This window comes from Oncorhynchus gorbuscha, linkage group LG07 (assembly GCF_021184085.1).
Source record: "Oncorhynchus gorbuscha isolate QuinsamMale2020 ecotype Even-year linkage group LG07, OgorEven_v1.0, whole genome shotgun sequence".
NCBI classification, from domain to species: domain Eukaryota; kingdom Metazoa; phylum Chordata; class Actinopteri; order Salmoniformes; family Salmonidae; genus Oncorhynchus; species Oncorhynchus gorbuscha.
In genome coordinates, this window is record NC_060179.1 from 21020239 (window position 1) to 21042022 (window position 21784).

The 21784-nt window shown below is 45.9% G+C and overlaps 1 pseudogene; it reads right to left on the minus strand.

The window, feature by feature from the left end:
- LOC124039616 overlaps window positions 1–21784 on the minus strand; it is a 306037-nt pseudogene that overhangs the window by 128484 nt on the left and 155769 nt on the right.

Below are 21784 nucleotides of genomic sequence, written 5' to 3' on the forward strand. Positions count from 1 at the left end.
TCCCTGCAAGCTTCTGCATGTCATCTCTAGCTGACACCTTTGCTAACAGGTATGGTCTTTTTATAACTTGCACAATACAGTTCACAGAATTGTCCATTTTAATATATTTTGCCAATTTATTTATTACATTATTTAGCTAACATTAATCCAGAGATTCTTACTTTTGCTTCGATTTGGCAGTCTCATCTACATCATCATGGCATTTGTAGTTCTTTACAATAGCCACATTAGCAGCTTAAATGCAGGAAAATATATTGATAAACGTTGCGCGGTTATCAATGCATCACGCAAGGGTGAGCCTACACGAAACACAGTCCTTATTTGATGCCTTTCTAAAATCCCCAATGGGAAAAACAAATGGTGGGGGAAAATGGAACCATTCCCTTGTTTGACACTAGTTTTATGGGTATTATGACTCATACTGTGGTACTCTATGTTGAAACACTAAAACGGTGCAAAAATACACAATGAACAGCACGTCACAAATCAGCTCAATGTAATTGAAGAATCTATTGAATTGAACCAGTTCTGGGAAAATTGGAACACACTAAAAACAACAAGAGCTATCTATCCAAAATGGAGATGGATAAACCACTTCTCCAATATCTTTTGCCCTATAACAAAGAACAAACAGCAAAAACATATACATGATCAATTACACATTTTAGAGTCAGCTATTAAAAAGTCTACCAGAACCCACTGGACTCTCCAATTACATTGAAGGAACTACAGGACAAAATACAAACCCTTCAATCCCCAAAAAAGGCCTGTGGTGTTGACGGTATCCTATATTAAATGATCAAACATACAAACCACACATTTTAATTGGCTATACATTACATTTACATTTAACATTTAAGTCATTTAGCAGACGCTCTTATCCAGAGCGACTTACAAATTGGTGCATTCACCTTATGACATCCAGTGGAACAGTCACTTTACAATAGTGCATCTAAATCTTAAGGGGGGGTGAGAGGGATTACTTATCCTATCCTAGGTATTCCTTAAAGAGGTGGGGTTTCAGGTGTCTCCGGAAGGTGGTGATTGACTCTATACTTAAACATCATCCTCAGCTCAGGCATCTTCCCCAATACTTGGAACCAAGGACTGATCACCCCAATCCACAAAAGTGGAGACCAAATATGACCCCAATAACTACTGTAGGATATGAGTCAACAGCAACCTTGGGAAAATCCTCTGCATAATCATTAATAGCAGATTCCTACATTTCCTCAGTAAAAACAATGTCCTGAGCAAATGTCAAGCAACACAATTAGAAACAACCAAATGATGAGAAAACAAAAAGATAATTACTTGGCACATTGAGAAAAAAATTCAAAGAAAAGCAGAGCAAACTAGAATGCTATTTAGCCCTAAATAGAGGGAGTGCACCGTAGCAGAACATCTGACCACAGTGACTGACCAAAATGTAAAACAATCCTATGACTATGTTCAGAGTCAGTGAGCATTGCCTTGCTATTGAAAGAGCCTGCCCAGGAAGCGAGGAAGAGAGAGAGGGGGAAGAAAGCGAGACAGAGGGGAGGGGGAGGAGAGAGAGGGGGGCGAGAGAGGGGGGAGAGAGAGAGCGGGGGGAAAAGAGAGAGAGAGAGAGAGAGAGAGAGAGAGAGAGAGAGAGAGAGAGAGAGAGAGAGAGAGAGAGAGAGAGAGAGAGAGAGAGAGAGAGAGAGAGAGAGAGAGAGAGAGAGAGAGAGAAGGGGGAGGAAGCGAGAGAGAGGGGGGAGGAAGCGAGAGAGAGAGGGGGAGGAAGCGGGAGAGAGAGGGGGAGGAAGCGAGGGAGAGAGAGAGAGGAAGCAAGAGAGAGAGAGAGAGAGAGAAGGAGAGAGAGAGGGGAGCGAGAGGGGGAGGAAGCGAGAGAGGGAGGGGGAGGAAGCAAGAGAGAGGGGGAGGAAGCAAGAGAGAGAGCGGGGGACGAAGCGAGAGAGGGGGGAGCGAGAGAGAGGGGTGAGGAAGCGAGAGAGAGAGGCGGGAGGAAGCGAGAGAGAGAGATGGGGGAAGGAAGCGAGAGAGAGAGATGGGGGAAGGAAGCGAGAGAGAGAGATGGGGGAAGGAAGCGAGAGAGAGAGATGGGGGAAGGAAGCGAGAGAGAGAGATGGGGGAAGGAAGCGAGAGAGAGAGGGGGAGGAAGCGAGAGAGAGAGGGGGGAGGAAGCGAGAGAGAGAGAGGGGGAGGAAGCGAGAGAGAGAGGGGGGAGGAAGCGAGAGAGGGGGGAGGAAGAGAGAGAGAGAGGGGGAGGAAGCGAGAGAGAGAGGGAGGAAGCGCGAGAGAGAGAGGGGGAGGAAGCGCGAGAGAGAGAGGGGGAGGAAGCGTGAGAGAGAGGGGGGAGGAAGCGAGAGAGAGAGAGGGGGGAGGAAGCGAGTGAGAGAGGGGGGAGGAAGCGAGAGAGAGGGGAGGAAGCGAGAGAGAGAGGGGGAGGAAGCGAGAGAGGGGGGAGGAAGCGAGAGAGAGAGGGGGGAAGGAAGCGAGAGAGAGGGGGGAAGCAAGCGAGAGAGGGGGGAAGCGAGAGGGGGGGGGGCGAGAGAGAGAGGGGGAGGAAGAGAGAGAATGAGAGCTGGGCCTGGGTGGGCAAATGGGCTCGGGAGTTTCTCAGATCTTACCTCATACTGCTTAATGATACCGTAGGTCTGGACAGGCTCACGCCATCGCAGGGCGATCTTCTCTTCGTACGTGCTCCCCTGGATGGACTCAAGTGGCACAGCGCCAGGCACTATGGAGGAGAGGGACGAGGGGGAAATAAATTCAGAGCAAATTAAATATCGACCATTTTCGATATTGAGCCACTTCAACATCCTAACACCATCATAAATCGACATTGTCATTCCCATAGATTGGGCGGTTGGTTGGCGGAGAACTTTCTCCAGACCAAGCTTGAATGATTTGGTGAAAAGGATCAACTGAGGTCTCATGGGGGCGCAGCGTGGTCATGGTTCTGCCGTTGTCTCTTTCAACTACTTCAATAAGGCACATTAGGAACCTCCTAAAAGCTGTTGTGAGAGCACAACATGGTTTGTTTTATTTTATTGACTTTACAGCATGGCTGTAGGTACACTACAGTAAACTGATGCAGAGGCTTTACAGCATGGCTGTAGGTACACTACAGTAAACTGATACAGAGGCTTTACAGCATGGCTGTAGGTACACTACAGTAAACTGATACAGAGGCTTTACAGCATGGCTGTAGGTACACTACAGTAAACTGATACAGAGGCTTTACAGCATGGCTGTAGGTACACTACAGTAAACTGATACAGAGGCTTTACAACATGGCTGTAGATACACTACAGTAAACTGATACAGAGGCTTTACAGCATGGCTGTAGATACACTACAGTAAACTGATACAGAGGCTTTACAGCACGGCTGTAGGTACACTACAGTAAACTGATACAGAGGCTTTACAGCATGGCTGTAGATACACTACAGTAAACTGATACAGAGGCTTTACAGCATGGCTGTAGGTACACTACAGTAAACTGATGCAGAGGCTTTACAGCATGGCTGTAGGTACACTACAGTAAACTGATGCAGAGGCTTTACAGCATGGCTGTAGGTACACTACAGTAAACTGATACAGAGGCTTTACAGCATGGCTGTAGGTACACTACAGTAAACTGATACAGAGGCTTTACAGCATGGCTGTAGGTACACTACAGTAAACTGATACAGAGGCTTTACAGCATGGCTGTAGGTACACTACAGTAAACTGATAGAGGCTTTACAGCATGGCTGTAGGTACACTACAGTAAACTGATAGAGGCTTTACAGCATGGCTGTAGGTACACTACAGTAAACTGATGCAGAGGCTTTACAGCATGGCTGTAGATACACTACAGTAAACTGATAGAGAGGTTTTACAGCATGGCTGTAGGTACACTACAGTAAACTGATACAGAGGCTTTACAGCATGGCTGTAGGTACACTACAGTAAACTGATACAGAGGCTTTACAGCATGGCTGTAGGTACACTACAGTAAACTGATGCAGAGGCTTTACAGCATGGCTGTAGGTACACTACAGTAAACTGATGCAGAGGCTTTACAGCATGGCTGTAGGTACACTACAGTAAACTGATACAGAGGCTTTACAGCTTGGCTGTAGGTACACTACAGTAAACTGATACAGAGGTTTTACAGCTTGGCTGTAGGTACACTACAGTAAACTGATACAGAGCTCTGGGTCCTCGCATTGTATATTGAATCGGAAACAAAACAAAGTAGCATTAGGGTCAAGGACAGCTAGAAAATGTAAACTCACTGGCAAAAAAAGTTAAATGAAAGGAAGTTAAATGAAAGGAAAGCAAACCATTCCATTTTTTGATCATAACAGGGTCAAAGGTTTCTAGTTTCTACATTTCTTTTTGAAAAGCAGTGCAAATTAAATGCACCTCCTATACTCATTTGGAAAAGTTAAACTTGTTATCATGCAGATAATTCCATTAGAGGTCTTTTGAACGTTTGATATCAATTTGAATAACCTCCAAAGGGCTATTGAGGAGCAGAGTAAGATTGTAATCTTCAAATGGCCTTGAGCGCCAAAGTAGGAAAAAAACAAATGAAGCATCACAGAAGTAGATGTAGTTGAAGGTAATGTAAGTGCTTTCAAATAACTATCTTTCCCTTATTGAAACACAAGCCCTCATGCTTTTGTGCTCTCTTAGACCCCAATGATGACATTGAAAGGCTGAATGTTGGAAGTGTTGGCAGGGCAGAGTTGGGATCAACTCTATTTCAATTCTTAGAAGCTTTCTCTATTTTTACCTTTCCCTTTCCGGCTCCCTCCCTCATTTCCTTCCCTCCCCCATCTCCTTCCCTCTCTCCTCTTCCCATTCTCTCTCTCCTCTTCCCATTCTCTCTCTCCTCTTCCCATTCTCTCTCTCCTCTTCCCATTCTCTCTCTCCTCTTCCCATTCTCTCTCTCCCCCAGACCTCTGCCCCATCCTCTCTCGCGCATGTTCTCTCTCTATCTCCCCACCCACCCTCTCACTCCCCCCAACCTCTCACCCCCCCCCACCTGCTCGCTCTCCCCACCCACCACGCTCTCCCCACCCACTCTCTTTCCCCCCCACCCGGTCTCCCTCTTTTGGAGCACCCACCATCCTCATCGGTCAGCACGCCTACGTTCGTGCTCTGCTTGATGCCTTCTGGGTTCCTCAGCACCAGCTTGACACTGACATTGGTGTAGGGCGACAGGTTCCGGATGGTGTGCTGCGGAGCCACACTCAGCGTGTCGTAGCACACCTCCTCCCGGGTCTCCTCCTTGCCGCCGGCCCGGTAGCGGTACTGAACAGTCAGGTTGTAGCTGTGGCAGCGGGTCACGTTGTAGCCGAAGGGCTCCCAGCGCACTGTGATCTGCTTGGACTTGATGTCCACCACCTCCAGTCTTCGGGGACCGTGCATGGGGTCTTTAAAGAAGGGGACAGGAGGGGAAAAGTTAGTCAATCATAAAGATAACATCAACACTAATTTATCGCAGCCTGTGTCAAACATGGAGATTATTAAACGTATTTAAAAAAGATTTACCATTATTTTAATATAGCTTTTTGTTATCTAAAGGCTAGGAATGTTGGCAAGCATAAAAAACAACATCCCAATCCTCCTAACAACCCATCCTTTACCTGCTGTGGCACTGTGTAACCACCTAGTCTCCCCGCTCTGACTGGGAATGGTAATGGTCTCACCACTGATGCTTGGGGTACCCCCACTGACAGGAAATAGGACATGTTCCCAACACTTCTGTCCAGACAGTCACCCCAGGCCCTCTAGAACCCATCAGGTCTAATAAGAGAGCCATGGTTCCTGCTCTATCTGATCTCTACTCTCTCCCATGTTAAGTGAAGGCAGCCACACACAGCACTGTAATAGGATACATTTCCATCCTGGGTTAAATTGGCAGTCCATCTCTGTGGAATTTAGCGCTCTAACACTTAAGAGTTACCCGGGTGGACTCTGATAAGGAGACCAAGTTCCAATTGAAGCTAGATGGGACCATGAGTGGGCAAAACCCATTCAATTGTACTTGTATAATCCTCTCCATGTCCACCAACAAAGATTAGGTCAGAGACAAAAACCTGTGAGGTTTAATGCCATGGCAACAAAGACAGAAAAGGACATGCCAAGTGGTTTAACATTGTCCACTTCTCTTTCTGCTGACATTGAGAGGACATCTTGAAAAACATGCAGCTCATGGACGGGACTCTATTTTGTCCTGGGTTTATATGGATATCCAAGTATCTAAGTATCTAAGTATAGAGTCCATTTTTAAAATGTGTATTTCTATTCGGAGCACGAGGGAGCCGAGATTAAAATAAAGGGGCTGGGAGCACCTTTTAATCAGCAGTCTTGTAATAAAGCTCTCAGGGAAGGCGTTTTACAGGCAGAAATCAGATTCTGACAAGCCAGTCACTCGCACTCCTTAGATTTATGGCATTAATCACTAAAATCAGAACCTTCCACACTTCCAGAAAGGTCTCTGTGAAGTCATCAACTTTTAACTTCAGCTGAATCGAGAAGTACAGCCAACTACATGCATCACAGAGATGATCAGACAAAAGAGATGGATGAAAGGATATCTAACAGCACTCTTACTCTATTTTTACACTTCCTTTTGCAGTTTTGCGCAACATCCCAAAGGAGTAAGACCTTTCTGATTACGACAGACTAATCCACTAATCTCCTATTGTCTGTTATGTAGATTTTGATCAATCAAATATTGTCCAAGGCTTAGATTCTACCATAGTAATCCCACATTTGGCTGGATATTTTCATCTATCTTCAATCATGTCCCGTTTCCACTAAACAAAAGTAGGATATAGGGAGGATGAGGAGTATTTTCCAAGAATACAGACATAAGCTAGCAGATAACCTCTCTATTCAATTTCCTAAACACAGGATCAGAGCGCTGTGTTGTGGAAATGTGTGAAGGTGATATACCGTGAGAGGAAAGCAAGGTCACACTCACTGTTATGGGGAGAAAGATGACTATGGCTGACCTCCCACCTAGAGCCACTCCAACTGAGGAATGTCAAGAGAAGAGGGGGAGAAACGCTATACCACAGGCTTAGTAGTGCAAGCGTGTGTGAGGAGGACACGTGTGCAAGTCAGAACCAAACCCTGCGTTCATCATTCGTGGTGTTCAACATTAGCTTGTAGGCCAAAGCATGCTCATTACAACGCAATACTGAGTGTAAGATTAAAGCACAAATCAATGCTTCATTGAAATACCTCTTAATATCACTGAGTACGCTGCAAGGCTCAACCCTTTGTTCTACGAAATCAAAGACGTAGATTTCAAGAGGACAGGGATGTCTTTGTATTCGAGAGCAGCATTGTGGGAGAAAAAAGGAGAAGGGGGGCAAAAATTGCCACACAAAAGACACATCCTCTCTTCTTTCCTCGACTGTTGATGCGATTGAGAGAGTTTGAGAGCTTCTGTGGGCTGAACTAAAAGCTTCTTTGGCGCGTGGCTGCATCTATCACACAACAAACTCCCGGTGCTGAAAAAAATGGGGGACAGTTGCGGTGCAGGTGTGGGACTTGAAAATGCCAACAGTGTATTTTCTGTTCCCTCTAGTCTTTGATGCATATCCAAAGGGCCTGTGAGTGGTCTCGGAAGAGCAGGCTAGCATGTCTCTGGTGATGACAGTCGGGTTACATTGGTCTGTGGCTCTTTGGTTTAGGTACTGTTGAGTACAGGCAGCCAGCCTGATAATGCAAGGACAGAGATGGACACTGTTGGCCATTCATAACTCCCCTCAGTTGATCAGGAAGACAATTGTCCTCCAATATACTCAAAATATATATTAATAGGAAGTGCTGGTGGAATTGTTGCCAAATATCTCCATTTCACCTCATAAGCACAATAGTTTCAATGCACTATTCAGTTGACATCACATGAACATAGCTGATGACAAAGCACCATCTATCATCTGTGATTCCATGGTCTGCTCACCTACACAGCATTCACTCACCTAACCCCACTTGGCTCTTAAAAGCTAGGATTGAGGATAGGTACCTCTCGCTAAACCACAGTTTTCAAGTCTCCAGTGCACTTTCCCATTGTACTCGTACGACTGTGCAATCCAGAGCCCATTGTGTGTAACATTGTCACCGTTCTAAACGGTAATCACTGGCTTAACTGACAGGGAGCTCAGCTGGATAGTAGGCCTGAGGAGTCTTCCACTGCACATCTAGTCTCCTTCACTATTCAGGAGCTGCAGCTTAAGTGTCCGCCGATGCTGCGAGACATTCAAAGTAATCCAGAGGAGGCGAGAGCACAATGGCAATTGGGCCTCGCCGCAGAAGAGTGCTTACTGTTTCCTTTATGTGTTGATTGCGCATAGAAAAACATAACTTTGAATACTTGAAAGCATAATTGGAGCACTTCGGCATAACACCACTGAAAATGTCCCAATGGAAAGCCGGAGAGCAAAAACATTTTTGGGGTCAAAAGTTCCTTTTCAAAAGGATAATAATAATGAATAATGATGAATTAGATAAGGGTAAAAACCCTGGTGACAGAGGTGTAGGATGAAACCTACATCAGAACAACAATTCCAATCAGGAAACAGAAGAGACAAAAATGTTTCTCTCTCTCCACAGCCCATGAAATGTTACCGCTGTGAATGAGGCATGAGTTTGTGAGAGGCAGAGGGAAAGAAAAGGGGCGAGAGAGAGAACTACACTACATGACCAAAAGTATGTGGACACCTACTCATCGAACATCTCATTCCAAAATCATGAGTTGGTCCCCACTCATTAACACAGAGTTGGTCCCCCCTTTGCTGCTATAACACCCACCACTCTTCTGGGAAGGCATTCCACAAGATGTTGGAACATTGATGCGGGGATTTGCTTCCATTCAGCCACAAGAGCATTAGTGAGATCGGGCACCGACGTTGGGCGATTAGGCCTGTGGCTCACAGTCGGCGTTCCAATTCATCCTAAACGTGTCCGATGGGGTAGAGGTCAGGGATCTGTGCAGGCCAGTCAAGTTCTTCCACACCGATCTCGACAAACCATTTCTGTATGGACCTCGTTTTGTGCACGGGGCATTGTCATGCTGAAACAGGAAAGGGGCTTCCCCAACCTGTTGCCACAACATTGGAAGCACAGAATTCTCTAGAATGCCATTGTATGCTGAAGCATTAATATACTCAGCAAAAAAAAGAAAGGTCCCTTTTCAGGACCCTGTCTTCCGAAGATAATTAGTAAAAATCCAAATAACTTCATAGATCTTCATTGTAAAGGGTTTAAACACTATTTCCCATGCTTGTTCAATGAACCATAAACAATTAATGAACAAGCACCTGTGGAACGGTCTTCAAGACACTAACAGCTCAATTGCCTACCTTCTGTAAGGTCACAGTTATGAAAAAACTTAAGAAACTAAAAGAGGCCTTTCTATTGCCCAGGGTCCCTGCTCATGTGCGTGAATGTGCCTTAGGCATGCTTCAAGGAGGCATGAGGACTGCAGATGTGGCCAGGGCAATAAATTGCAATGTCCGTACTGTGAGACGCCTAAGACAGCGCTACAGGGAGACGGGACGGACAGCCGATCGTCCTCGCAGTGGCAGACCACGTGTAACAACACCTGCACAGGAACGGTACAGCCGAACATCACATCTGCAGGACAGGTACAGGATGGCAACAACAACTGCCCGAGTAACACCAGGAACGCACAATCCCTCCATCAGTGCTCAGAATGTCTGCAATAGGCTGAGAGAGGCTGGACTGAGGGCTTGTAGGCCTGTTGTAAGGCAGGTCCTCACCAGACATCACAGGCAACAACGTTGCCTATGGGCACAAACCCACCGTCACTGGACCACAGGACTGGCAAAAAGTGCTCTTCACTGACGAGTCGCAGTTTTGTCTCAACAGGGTTGATGGTTGGATTCGCGTTTATCGTCGAACGAATGAGCTTTACACCGAGGCCTGTACACTGAAGCGGGATCAATTTGGAGGTGGAGGGTCTGTCATGGTCTGGGGCGGTGTGTCAGAGCATCATCGGACTGAGCTTGTTGTAATTGCAGGCAATCTCAACGCTGTGCGTTACAGGGAAGACATCCTCCTCCTTCATGTGATACCCTTCCTGCAGGCTCATCCCGACATGACCATCCAGCATGACAATGCCACCAGCCTTATGTGCGGGATTTCCTGCAAGACAGTAATGTCAGTGTTCTGCCATCGTAGAGCCCGGATCTCAATCCCATTGAGCACGTCTGGGACTTGTTGGATCGAAGGGTGAGGGCTAGGGCTATAGAATTATCCTGGAACTTGCAGGTGCCTTGGTGGAAGAGTGGGGTAACATCTCACAGCAAGAACTGGCACATCTGGTGCAGTACATGAGGAGGAGATGCACTGCAGTACTTAATGCAGCTGGTGGCCACACCAGATACTGACTGTTATTTTTGACCCCCCCTTTGTTCAGGGACACATTATTCAATTTCTGTTAGTCACATGTCTGTGGAACTTGTTCAGTTTATGTCTCAGTTGTTGAATCTTATGTTCATACAAATATTTGCACATGTCCCTTTACTGGAACTAAGGGGTCTAGCCCAAACCATTATTCCTCCTCCGCCAAACTTTACAGTTAGCACTACGCATTGGGGCAGGTAGTGTTCTCCTGGCATCCGCCAAACCCAGATTCGTTAGTCGGACTGCCAGATGATGAAGTGTGATTCATCACTCCAGAGAACACGTTTCCACTGCTCCACAGTCCAATAGTGGCAAGCTTTATACCACTCCAACCGACGCTTGGCATTGCGCATGGTGATCTTAGGCTTGTGTGCGGCTCCCGAACAAACAGTTCTTGTGCTGACGTTGCTTCCAGAGGCAGTTTGGAACTCGGTTGTGAGTTTTGTAATTGAGGACAGGCGATTTTTACGCGCAACGCACAACAGCAGTCCTGTTCTGTGAGCTTGTGTGGCCTACCACTTCACGGCTGAGCCATTGTTGCTCCTAGACGTTTCCGCTTCACAATAATAGCACTTACAGTTGACCGGGGAAGCTCGAGCAGGGCAGAAATTTGATGAACTGACTTGTTGGAAATGTGGCATCATATGAGGGTACCAATATGAATGTAACTGAGCTCTTCAGTAAGGCTATTCTACTGCCACTGTCTGTCTATGGAGATTGCATGGCGGTGTGCTCAATTTTATAAACCAGTCATCAACGGGTGTGGCTGGTATAGCTGAATCCACTCATTTGAAGGGGTGTCCACATACTTTTGTATATATAGTGTACCTTCAACAGGAGTTAGGGAAGTATGGGGCCTTTGATAAAGAAAACACAGCCATCTATCTAATCTGTGAGCAACCTTTTCAAAACCCTGGGGAGTGCTCCAAAACTGACGGCAGATCAAAAGGGGAGTGATGGGGAGTGTTTAGAGGAGCAGTGCAATTACTGGATGGCTAACAACAGGAGCCCATTCACAGCTGATGTACAAATACTGTACAGTTCAGTCATGGCCAAAAGTTTTGGGAATGACACAAATATTAATTTTCACAAAGTCTGCTGCCTCAGTTTGTATGATGGCAATTTGCATATACTCCAGAATGTTATGAAGAGTGATCAGATGAATTGCAAAATCCCTCTTTGCCATGCAAATGAACCGAATACCCCAAAAAACATTTCCACTACATTTCAGCCCTGCCACAAAAGGACCAGCTGACACAATGTCAGTGATTCTCTCAACACAGTTGTGAGTGTTGACGAGGACAAGGCTGGAGATCACTCTGTCATGCTGACTGAGTTTGAATAACAGACTGGAAGCTTTAAAAGGAGGGTGGTGCTTGGAGTCATTGTTCTTCCTCTGTCAACCATGGTGACCTGCAAGGAAACACGTGCAGTCATCATTGCTTTGCACAAAAAGGACTTCACAGGCAAGAATATTGTTGCCAGTAAGATTGCACCTAAATCAACCATTTATCGGATCATCACGAACTTCCAGGAGAGTGGTTCAATTGTTGTGAAGAAGGCTTCAGGGTGTCCAAGAAAGTCCAGCAAGTGCCAGGACCGTCTCCTAAAGTTGATTCAGCTGTGGGATGGGGGCACCACCAGTACAGAGCTTGCTCAGGAATGGCAGCAGGCAGGTGTGAGTGCATCTGCACGCACAGTGAAGCGAAGACTTTTGGAGGATGGCCTGGTGTCAACAAGGGCAGCAAAGAAGCCACTTCTCTCCAGGAAAAACATCAGAGACAGACTGATATTCTGCAAAAGGTACAGGGATTGGACTGCTGAAGACCGGGGGAAAGTCATTTTCTCTGATGAATCCCCTTTCCGATTGTTTGGGGCATCTGGAAAAAAGCTTGTCCGGAGAAGACAAGGTGAGCACTACCATCAGTCCTGTGTCATGCCAACAGTAAAGCATCATGAGACCAATCATGTGCTGGGTTGCTTCTCAGCCAAGGGAGTGGGCTCACTCAAAATTTTGCCTAAGAACACAGCTATGAATAAAGAATGGTACCAACACATCCTCCAGTTTGGTGACGAACAATGCATTTCCAGCATGATGGAGCACCTTGCCATAAGACAAAAATGATAACTAAGTGGCTCGGGGAACAAAACATTGATATTTTGGGTCCATGGCCAGGAAACTCCCCAGACCTTAATCCCTTTGAGAACTTGTGGTCAATCCTCAAGAGGCAGGTAGACAAACAAAAACCCACAAATTCTGACAAACTCCAAGCATTGATTATACAAGAATGGGCTGCCATCAGTCAGGATGTGGCCCAGAAGTTAATTGACAGTATGCCAGGGTGGATTGCAGAGGTCTTGAAAAAGAGGGGTCAACACTGCAAATATTGACTCTTTGCATCAACTTCATGTAATTGTCGATAAAAGCCTTTGACACTTGTGAAATGCTTGTAATTATACTTCAGTATTCCATAGTAACATCTGACAAAAATATCTAAAGACACTGAGGCAGCAGACTTTGTGAAAATGTATATTTGTCTCATTCTCAAAACGACTGTATGCCGTACTACTGAATCCTACTCAAAGAGAGAGAGAGCAAGGAGGGAGAATGAGACAGAGAGACAGAGAGAGAGAGAGAGGAGTGTAGGTAAAAAGAGAGTGACTTTGAGAGAAAAGAGAGCAGAGGAAGAATTGAAAGAGCCAAGAGGAAGAAAGAGTGAGAAAAAGAGAGTGATAGAAAGACAGATAAATATAGAGTTAGCCAAGAAAGAGAAAGAGAGATAGATAGGCGAGCAAGGGAGTTGTGACAGTAAACAGCCCACAGGGCCTCTTACCCCTTTCCACCCATCAATCAATAACTCCAGCATTCCAGATACCTGGGAATTCATTCCCAGTCAAAGGGAGCGGTGTTGTGTACACTTCACTTATGTCCTGACCACAGCAATAATTCCGCCCCTTTCCAATTCCCCGAGCATCGAACAGACAGCGGTAAAACAATAATTAATGAATGCCCTATAGGATGACTCCTGACCCCAGCATGGAGGAGGAAGAGAAAGAGAGAGCGTCTCTCTATTAAAACCCAGAAAAGAGGGGGTCTATAATTGGGCATTTAGAGCGAGGTCAACATCTCAACCACACAGAGGAGACACTGGCGGTTGCACACAGTAGCTCCTGTCAGGCAGTGTACAAAGCAGTAGGGTCTGCATGGCCTAACACAACTTGGATATGCTACCAGCAGAAAATGAATTCAAAACTAAGCATGTCACACCTTGCTATGACAAATATGAGGACAGAGATGATTGAATTAATATATACACCTCTATTCTATTGGGACAACCCACACATACACACACGCACGTGCACGCACACACACCATCTCAGCCAGAAGGAGCGCCTGCCACTGTGTGGGTGACAGCCCAAATCAGCTGACCTTCTGTTTACGATCCCTCTTTCCCTCCCTCCACCATATCATCTCCTCTTCAGAGTGTCCCTCTTCCCCCCCAAGGAGCTATTTGCCCTTCAGACTTCACAAGCGCCTTCCTTTGCACAATGCACCCACCCGTCTGTCTGGCTGGATATCTGGAATACATTTTGAACACATTGATTTTCCCTCTTCCCACTTCCTTGTAATTGATAGTGAGACAGTCAAAAGACTTAACAATCTTATCGATTAACCCGCGTTGCAGAAAAAAAACTCCCACCAGACAAATCACGGTTTATTTACGCAGGTAATCAGCTGCTGGAAGTAATGTGTGTGTGTGTGTGTGTGTGTGTGTGTGTGTGTGTGTGTGTGTGTGTGTGTGTGTGTGTGTGTGTGTGTGTGTGTGTGTGTGTGTGTGTGTGTGTGTGTGTGTGTGTGTGTGTGTGTGTGTGTGTGTGTGTGTGTGTGTGTGTGTGTGTGTGTGTGTGTATATATTATATATTAGAGGAGAAAGCAAAGAGATTATCAGGTCTAGGAGTGTATTGTGAGTTGCTGATAAAGCCGAGAGACAGTATAAAGTAGGGCTCATGCTGCTATGCGGTTGTTGGTGGGTAAACAAATAGCCCATTGACCAGACTACAGGCAGGGAGATAAGGGCTAAAACTCCATGGCCACCAATGAAATACGGAGACTGAGATCAAAGTCTAACATACACGCACACAAACATGCGGACTCACACCTGTTGTCACAAACTTTCATGAAGGAAGACACACATTGACACGGACCAATACATGAAAGCATGTACTGGTCCACACAGGCAACCCCACACACCATCTGACCACTAGCGATAACTCTCTCTCGCTGTCGCTGTGTATATTGAACTACAGGCTCTTTTCTTCTTCAAGTCGCCTTTTATCGCAGTGAGAATGGTCCGGTTCAGTGTTATCAAGGCCAGATTTCAAATGATTAAAGTGAGTAACACGTGGCAGGGCCCAGTGTAAATCCTCCAGATATGGTGTATGATAAAACCTGTGCTCGCTCAGGGAAACAGAAACTGATCAAAAGAAGTGAGAGATACATCCTTCCTGTGAATAAAAAGCTGGCGCAATTTCCACAAAACAAATGCTATCTTCGGTCCTTCAAAGACGCACCCCGTTAAAAGGAAACAAAACTCAGAAACAAGTCAAGAAAAATCTCACGTCACCTCCTTGTCAAACGACTTCCACATATATCGCTCTCAGACAACAGGCCTAGGTCCTCCTTCCTTCCCTCCCTACCACCCCTCCCTCCTCTCTCCTCTCCTCTCTCCCCCCTACCATCTCCTGCTCTCCGCCGTCTCCCCCCCTCTCTATTTGTGGGGAGAACTATTGAGGTTGGGCCGGTTGGTGAATACGTTTCTGGTTCGCTGAAAGTGTGGAGGAATTGCCGGCTGGCCAGGCAGAGAAATCAAATTAGCCGGGTAGTAACATGCGTTCGCTACATTGGAAATTCACACCAGCCGTGCTGGAGGAGCGTGAGGAGAGGGGGGGGGGGGGGTCAGTTTCTCTGGCAGAGGGGAAATGTCATGACTGAAAGAGTGAGAGGAGAGAGAGAGTGAGATCGAGATTGTGAGAAATTAGGGTGAAATAGGGGAGGGGGAGAAGAGAGGGTCAGTGAGAGAATGGCTTGACATCTGTTGGGACATGACAGTCTCCCTCTGGGGTAATAGAGACTGCTGGCAATGACTGTGGAAAACGGGGATTCGAGTCTGCCTTAAACACGCAGACACACACCGCATTACACATGCACAATATGTTTACAGTAAGACAGGAGGTTATGGGAGAAAAACAAGTGGCGAGGAAGGGTGGTGGGAGAGTATTGAAGCGCAAACCGCTCTCAATGGATATTAAGTTACAAAGTTGTACACATTTTTTCTTGAACACACCAACTTTTCCCTCAAAAATTCAATGACTGTATGCTTGAGTATGGCGGAAAGTGTGCCTGTGTGTGAGCGCATGCACATGTCTGTGTGTCTGAATAGGATTGGAGGTTTAAAGAACGTCCATCCATCTCTTTCCCAGAGGGCACCAAGGTCCTCTTAACCATCCTCTCCAATCACCAGAGAACCAATCCACGCTCTCCCGCTCACGTAATAGCCAAATAGCTTGGAGAGCCCGAACACGACGAGCCTTCTTTGACACACCTGTCATAGAATTATACAAAATGGCGGGTCAGGGGCCAAGGTTGCTCGTCGGAGGAGAAGATGGATGAAGCCTATTACCCCGGCCTTAAACCTCCAGGTAGGGACATCTCTGAATGGCAGAGGGAGGGATGGATGGGGAGAGGAATGATGCTGCCAGGGAATTGATATTCATCGCATTTCAGGGTCGGCAGGGGCGGGATTTTCGGCCTTACCCCCCACTTGTACCAGTATAATCAAACAATTTCAAAAGGTGCAATATGCAGAACTCACTCCGCCATTTCCTGGTTGCTAAAATTCTAATAGTTCGCCTAATTTCAGTTTATATGACAAAACAGAGCAAGTATAGTGTAGAGAATAATTGTCCCATCTAAACCGCTGAAATATATTTACCATAACCAACACTATAGTATATTCAGCTGTTTGAAGCTGGTGTACAAAACCGAAAGCATCACAATTATTCAATTTTATAACAACAGTAAGGAATGTATAATGTCTGTAGCGCAGCTGTAGCATAGCACAGAGTTAGCATGATGTAGGTAGCATAGTGTAGTGTAGCGTGGTGCATCTTTCTACCTAAGCTCCCTTCTGCTGTGGGCAGTGTTACGGAGCAGCAGCAGGCCTCTTGTGATGCACTAAGTGCTCTGGGAGGGAGAATAAAGGTATTAGTCCCGGATGAGAGGAAACAAATTGGCCGTGTCTGTGGCAGCCACGCTCCTACCCCGACACAGGGGTGTGTGTGGCTTAGTGTGTGTGAGCGAGCAAGAAAGGCAGCCAGTTCATCCTGCATGCAGACTCCAAAGCCTTGCACTAAATGACAGCCTCAATTCTCAGGCTCATCCTGGATTTTGCGTTAGAAGAACAATTGATAGAACGATAGAGTTGGTCCCACCTCCACTCTTCTGGGAAGGCTTTCCACTAGATGTTGGAACATTGCTGCAGGGACTTACTTCCATTCAGCCACAAGAGCATTAGTGAGGTCGGGCACTGATGATGGGCGATTAGGTCTGGCTCGCAGTCGGCGTTCCAATTCATCCCAAAGGTGTCCGATGGGGTAGAGGTCAGGGCTCTGTGCAGGCCAGTTAAATTTTTCCACACCAATCTCGACAAACTATTTCTGTATTGAACTCGCTTCGTGCACGGGGGCATTGTCATGGTGAAACAGGAAAGGGCTTTCCCCAAACTGTTGCTACAATGTTGGAAGCACAGAATCGTCTGGAATGTCATTGTATGCCACTTCACAGTTGGCAATATGCATTGGGGCAGGTAGCGTTCTCCTGGCATCCGCCAAACCCAGATTCATCCGTCGGACTGCCAGATGGTGAAGCATGATTCATCACATCCAGAGAACGCGTTTCCACTGCTCCAGAGGCCAATGGCAGTGACCTTTACACCACTCCAGCCGACACTTGACATTGCGCATGGTGATCTTAGCCTTGTGTGCGGCTGCTCGGCCATCGAAACCCAGCTCCCGACAAACAGTTCTTGTGCTGACGTTGCTTCCAGAGGCAGTTTGGAACTTGGCATTGAGTGTTACATTCAAGAACAGGATTTTTTTTTTTTAGGAGCAACTCGGCGGCGCTATTCTGTGAGCTTGTGTGGCCTGCCACTTTGCGGCTGAGCAGTTGTTGCTTCCACTTCACAATAACAGCACTTACAGTTGACCGGGCAGATCTAGCAGGGCAGAAATTTGATGAACTGACTTGTTGGAAAGGTGGCATCCTATAACGGTGCCACGTTGAAAGTCACTGAGCTCTTCAGTAAGGCCATTCTACTGCCAATGCTTGTCTGCGGAGATTACATGGCTGTGTGCTCGATGTTATACACCTGTCAGCAATGGGTGTGGCTGAAATAGCTGAATCCACTCATTTGAAGGGGTGTCCACATACTTTTGTATATATAGTGTAGATCAATAGATAACTTGTAAACTTGTCTGGTTCTCCCCTTAGGAGGTCTTCATAGCTGTTCTGGTCCAGCACAGGGAGAGACAACACTGTTTGACTGACAGCCGTCCTCTTTTTCACACCCGGCGAGATGTGTGATACGCTGTCAGACCCCTGCACAGCCTAGCAGCACAGATTCTCACGGGTGCGTTCGAGCGTTCCGGAGACTAAACTCCGGCGCAGGCGAGCGGAGAGGGAGATGGCGAGATGTCACTGATTCTTCCCAGGGATACCAGAGACACAGAGGAACAGCTGTTGTCACTGAGACCAGTTGTCTGTGTGTGGTTGCGTGTGTGTGTACGGAGTGCTTTCAAAAAAATAAAGGAGTTTAGTATCGATGACAACAACAGGAAGAGTGCTGTTCCGCTTGGAAGTGCGTTTCATGTTGGTGTACCTCCGTCCTGATCTCACTGTCACTCATCTCTACTATTGTGCTATTCACTTCAGAGTAGCTCGACACACACACACACACACACACACACACACACACACACACACACACACACACACACACACACACACACACACACACACACACACACACACACACACACACACACACACACACACACACACACACATTTATTGTTTTTTGAAAACCCTTGAAAAAGAGCGAGAGACAGAATGATTTCAACAGTATCAACACAGCCATCTGGGTAATGGCATCCGGCTTTCATCCTTATCAAAGCCCCGCTTCAGATCAGGTGGAAGCAGCCAATAATGACGGCTTTTTGACAACCGACAATCAAAACTCAATTACTCTCCGTGAGTGCTCTCCTGTATACCGCTATCCATCCCCTCTTCTCCTCTCCCCCTGATCTTCCCCTATTCATAACGGTAGGAGGACACAGAGGCACATCTGCTACTAAAACCACCAATCCCATTTTGTACATACACCCCATGGTTTAGAGGTTCTATAACCAATATTGGTGGTTGTATTGAGGAGTGTGTGTGTGTGTGTGTGTGTGTGTGTGTGTGTGTGTGTGTGTGTGTGTGTGTGTGTGTGTGTGTGTGTGTGTGTGTGTGTGTGTGTGTGTGTGTGTGTGTGTGTGTGTGTGTGTGTGTGTGTGTGTGTGTGTGTGTGTGTGTGTGTGTGTGTGTGTGTGTGTGGCTCCTCATCCATTGTAGTGAACGGCTTTATAGCGTCACCCTTGGTGAAGTCAGAGTCACCATTACATTGGTGGTGAGCGCGAGAGCCTGGACGTGACACCTGCAGCTCATTAAAAGATGCAGACTGGGAGCAGAGGGAGGGGAAGTTTGGAAATTACCAGATGAATATGTTGTGGAACACATCCTCTTCTTCCATCATTCCACTAGGGTCTGTCAGTGTAACTCCATTTATTATTCATGACATATTAACAACACCTCAATTAAGGAGACATCTTTCACCATCACACCGTGTCATCGCTAAAACAAGTTAAGACTTAAAAGGATTCATGCCGTGTTATTGTTGAAATAAATGGCTTGTCCGAGTCTGTCAAATAAGGCAAAGCACACACCAGCTTCCAGACGTTTTCTGTCTTTCTGAATTAAGTGCCGCGACCACAGTGATGTGACGATGGACTGACCACACACATGTAGAGACTGACTGGATGGAAGGATGGATGAATAGATGGAGGGAGAAGTGTCAGCTCCATTCATCCTCTCTCCCTGACACGGCTCTGCAGAGCGAGACGAGACATGTTTCAAATCTGTTCTCATCAGGAAGAGGCCATGTTTCCTCTAAAGGTCAGACCCCTGGACTGGCAGAGTTGTGTGTGTGCGTGCCTTCATGTGCAACAACCTCTCCCTCAACGTCAGCAAGACAAAGGAGCTGATCGTGGACTACAGGAAACGGAGGCCCCCATCCACATGGATGGGGCTGTAGGTCGAGAGTTTAAAGTTCCTCGGTGTCCACATCACTAAGGAATTATCATGGTCCACACACGTGAAGAGGGCATGACTACACCTCTTCCCCCTCAGGAGGCTGAAAAGATTTGGCATAAAAAGATCTACAGCTGCACCATTGAGAGCATCTTGACTGGCTGTATAGCCGCTTGGTATAGCAACTGCTTGGCATCCAACCACAAGGTGCTTCAGGAAGTAGTGCGTACGGTCCAGTAAATCACTGGGGCCGGGCTACCTGCCATCCAGGACCATTAAACCAGGCGGTGTCACAGTTAGGCCCTTAAAATTGTCAAATAAAATGGTTGTACTTTTTAACTGCATTGTTGGGAACGGGTTCACTTGTTGTATTCGGCTCATTTGACAAGTAACATTTGATTTGATATGATGCTGTTACTGTTTATTATCTATTCCGTTGCTTAGTCACTTTATCCCTACCTATTTGTACAGTTGAAGTCGGATGTTTACATCCACTTAGGTTGGAGTCATTAACACTCATTCTTCAACCACTCCACAAATGTCTTGTTAACAAACTATAGTTTTGGCAAGTCGGTTAGGACGTCTACTATGTGCATGACACAAGTCATTTTTCCAACAACTGTTTACAGACAGATCATTTAACCTATAATTCACTGCATCACAATTCCAGTGGGTCAGAAGTTTACATACACTAAGTTGACTGTGCATTTAACTTCTTTGGGACTGGGGTTGCAGTATTGAGTAACTTAGATGAATAAGGTGCCCAGAGTAAACTGCCTGCTACTCAGGCCCAGTTGCTAATATATGCATATTATTAGTAGTATTGGATAGAAAACTCTGAAGTTTCTAAAATTGTTTGAATGATGTCTGAGTATAACAGTACTCAATATGGCAGGCAAAAACCTGAGAAAAAATCCAACCAAGAAGTGGAAAATCTGAGGTTTGTAGTTTTTCAAGTCATTGCCTATACAGTGTCTATGGGGTCATATTGCACTTCCTATGGCTTCCACTAGATGTCAACAGTCTATAGAAAGTTGTTTGAAGGAGGGGGGAATGAGAGCTGACTGAGTCAGGGGTCTGGCAGAGTGCCATGAGCTGACCACGCGCGCTCACGTGAGAGTTAGCTGCGTTCCATTGCCTTTCTACAGACAAAGGAATTCTCCGGTTGAAACATTATTGAAGATTTATGATAAAAACATCCTAAAGATTGATTCTATACTTTGTTTGACATGATTCTACAAACTGTAATATTACTTTTCGTCTGAACTTTCGCCTGGACTTGCCCGCGCCTCGTGAGTTTGGATTGTGTACTAAACGCGCGAACAAAAAGGAGGTATTGGGACATAAATGATGAACAAAACAAACATTTATTGTGGAACTGAAATTCCTGGGAGAGCATTCTGATGAAGACAATCAAAGGTAAGTGAATATTTATAATGCTTTTTCTGACTTCTGTTGACTCCACAACATGGCGGGTATCTGTTTGGGTTGTTTGTTGTCTGATCGCTGTAGTCAGATAATTGCATGGTGTGCTTTTTCCGTAAAGTTTTTTAAAAATCTGACACAGCGGTTGCATTAAGGAGAAGTGGATCTAAAATTCCATTCATAACAGTTGTATCTTTTATCAATATTTATTAGTATTTCTGTAAATTGATGTGGCTCTCTGCAAAATCACTAGATGTCATGGAACTACTGAACATAATGCGCCGATATAAACTGAGATTTTTGGATATAAACATGAAGTTTATCAAACAAAACATACATCTATTGTGTAACATGAAGTCCTATGAGTGTCATCTGATGAAGATCATCAAAGGTTAGTGATCAATTGTATCTCTATTTCTGCTTTTTTTCTTTGGCTGGAAAAATGGCTGTGTTTTTCTGTGACTAGGTACTGACCTAACATAATCGTTTGGTGTGCTTTTGTCGTAAAGCCTTTTTAAAATCGGA